The sequence below is a fragment of the Suncus etruscus genome, chromosome 2 (genome assembly GCF_024139225.1).
Source record: "Suncus etruscus isolate mSunEtr1 chromosome 2, mSunEtr1.pri.cur, whole genome shotgun sequence".
Classification (NCBI taxonomy): domain Eukaryota; kingdom Metazoa; phylum Chordata; class Mammalia; order Eulipotyphla; family Soricidae; genus Suncus; species Suncus etruscus.
Genome location: NC_064849.1, coordinates 160,209,731 through 160,212,958, shown reverse-complemented (window position 1 = coordinate 160,212,958; position 3,228 = coordinate 160,209,731). Strand labels below are relative to the sequence as shown.

The following is a 3,228-nucleotide window of genomic DNA, read 5'->3' as shown; positions in this document are numbered from 1 at the left end:
AAAATTGTGTTGAGTCCTTTTCCTAATATATATATTGTGGTGCTATATATTTTTATTAACAAATTCTCAGTATATCTTAATCTTGCAAATAAATTTGAAAATGTAGCTTTTACTTTTGTAGCTTAAAATTCATTATATATTTTACTTTTACATATTTTTCTAAATAAATTGTTTTGCTCTATAAATTTCTGTCCGAGGTCACTCCTATTTTGTTTGGATAGGAATAACCCTGAACATCTCTGATTGTGGCCCCAAAGAAAACAAACAAACAAAAACAACAAAAAGATGCTTGGGGCCAGAGAGATAATACAGGGACTTAGCTACTTACCTGCAAGATCCCCTCACCACAAAGCAGCAATGAAAATCCCTAAGCACAGAGCCTATATTAAACCCTGTGTTGTAGTAAACCCAGGTGTTGCCCATACTAAATTCCCTCCCACCCAATTCCAGCTCACACACACAAAGAACTGGGCTTGGCTTTTTTGAATACCAAAGATGAGGCCCCTTTCTTTTAGACACCTTGGTTAATTTAGATAACTGGTCACTTTGGGAGCCACTTCATTTTGAAAATTTTCTTTTTCTCATTTCTTGATTTAAATTTCCACTCATTTTCTAAGTTCACAAATAATGCTTTAAAGCCTTGAAAACTAGAGACCCTACAGTTGACCAATAAAATAAGGCCATTTCTCATCCCCTTTCCTACTTCCTCCAAGTCCTTGCTCCAGAGCCTTTCATCCTAATCTCAAGTGTGTGACAGAATTACTTGGATCTGTGAGTCATGTATATGGCTCTTTCCAAGTTCGTTATGGTTATTATCAAAGCACATCTTTTAATATTATTTAAAATTATAAACTACATTGGCTATGATAAAATTTTCTGGCATAAACTCGGGTGAGGGAGTGTTACAATAACATTTGCAAATAATCTTAAAACAGATGAGATTCGGGCCCGGAGAGATAGCACAGCGCGGCTTTTGCCTTGCAAGCAGCCGATCCAGGACCAAAGGTGGTTGGTTCGAATCCACGTGTCCCATATGGTCCCCCGTGCCTGCCAGGAGCTATTTCTGAGCAGAAAGCCAGGAGTATCCCCTGAGCACCGCAGGGTGTGGCCCAAAAACAAAAACAAAAACAAACAAACAAACAAAAAAAACAGAAGAGATTCAGGCAGGCTTGCCTATTTTGTGCTTCTCAGTATCACCAGTTTAATATCTGATACGTCCTCTGTCCGAGGACAATATATTATGTGCGTTTTTGGCACTAGGAACTAGAATAGGAGCTTGCTCCGTCCATTCCATGCATCGACCTGGTATTGCAGTACCTCCAGGAATGGTGCACCAAAAAACAAACAAACAAACAAAAAAACTGACGACGACTTCTTTAGTGATAGAATGATTAATATGTACCTAAAACACTACTGTGAAAGATATGTAAGCCATTATGGAAAAAAATATGTTTTTAATCAGAAACTTTCTTTGACTTACATGTATTATTATTATATCAATTATATTATGTTATGTCACTATATTATGTTATGTTATCTTACCTCATTATGTTAATCAATTTTGTCTCTTGAATAAATTCTTACAATAAAAAAAAGAATGATTCTCATCAACCAGTTTTTTAAAGTTCAGTGACTTAGTTTGCTTGGTGTCTTACTTTATGTTTAAGCTATAAAATTTGCACATTGGGAATGAGAATGTTCTATATCCTCGTGTGGGGTTCTGTGTTGCTTTTTATTCTGACCTTTGTAGTGTGGTGGTGTCTTTTATGTGTATGGTGGGGCTTGACTAGAAGAAATGTACAGCCTTAGAGCAAAGCAGAGTGGCCATTCTCTTGTCCGGGCACATTCACCTCAATTCAATTCAAATTGGCACTTTTTTGGTTGAAATGCAACCCACACCTCGCAGCCAGTACTGTTGCTGTAAGTCAAAAATTGTGGGTTTTTTTTTTCTTTTGTTTTTTTTTTTTTTTTTTTTTTTTTTGCTATTTTTTTTTCCTGGCACATTCTTGTCTCATAAAAGGCATTTATCTAGAGAGGAAGCAATAACACATAGGCTAGAACATTTGCCTTGCTTACAGCAATCCTGTGTTAGATCCCTGGCATCCCATTTAATCCCCTATATTTGCCAGGAGTGATTTCTGAGTGCAAGGCCCTTGAACATCACTTGGTGTGGCCACAAAACAAAATAAAGCATAAAACAATTATCTAGTTTTAGATTTAAATTGTCAATTAAGTGATAGCAAACTGCATATCATACTGAGATTTACAACAATCATATTAAAACAATTATTCAGTTACACTAATTATGTCACAAGTGATCAATAGGCAAATATAACTAAAATATTGGACATAAATATATATAGAATATTTTTATACTATATACATATTTATTTATCTCATTTATTGAAAGACTAACATATCACATAAATATTTTTGAGGTAGAGATTATTAGTCATTATTAGTATAGTATTATTTTTATTTCAGATATGCATAAAAATAACTTTACAGTGACAGATTTGATTGATCTTAATAGTAATCTGCATATTTAAAGCAATACTGTCTTTTCATTATGTTTTCTTAAATTTAGCATTTCATATAATAAATACAGCTACCAAAATGATTACAATGCATCTAAAAAATTTCCATTTATTTTATGCTGATTTTATTGATCAGAAACAATATTCTAATATGTATATTGGAAAAAACACCATTGTAGAGTTATTTTGGACTTATGTTGGATAGAAATTGTTTTTTCTTCCTTCTTTGTCCCTCCCATACTACCACTTTAAAATATATAAATTAAATAAATTTTATGTACAAATTTTTCTTTAGCAAAGAATTCCCCTGGAGCAAAATAGTCTTAGATAAAAAAGGAAGAAATGGATTTGAGAAACATGCAAATTTAAAGATTACAGATGTATGAAACACACTTAAAATACATCAAGTGTCTAAGGCCATTCTTGAAAGAACTTACGATTTATTCAGAATAAGCCTGACCAATTCTGAGGTCACATTTTCACAAGGTATTTAATTTAATATTCTAGGGCATTCTTTTTAAAATCCACATAAAAACTTTTATTAAAATGTTCAAATATTGGAAGTATTATTTAATCCCCAGATTAAAATGTTCAAGCAAAACTATTTATTACTTTAATTGTATATGTAAGATTGATAAACATCAAATTATTTATTAGAGAGATTTCATTAGATACATTAATATTGTTCTTG

At 32.6% G+C, this 3,228-nt stretch overlaps 1 pseudogene; it reads left to right on the top strand.

The window, feature by feature from the left end:
• Positions 1-1,164: 1,164 nt before the first annotated feature.
• LOC126002927 (uncharacterized) lies at positions 1,165-1,339 on the top strand (annotated as a pseudogene).
• Positions 1,340-3,228: the final 1,889 nt, after the last annotated feature.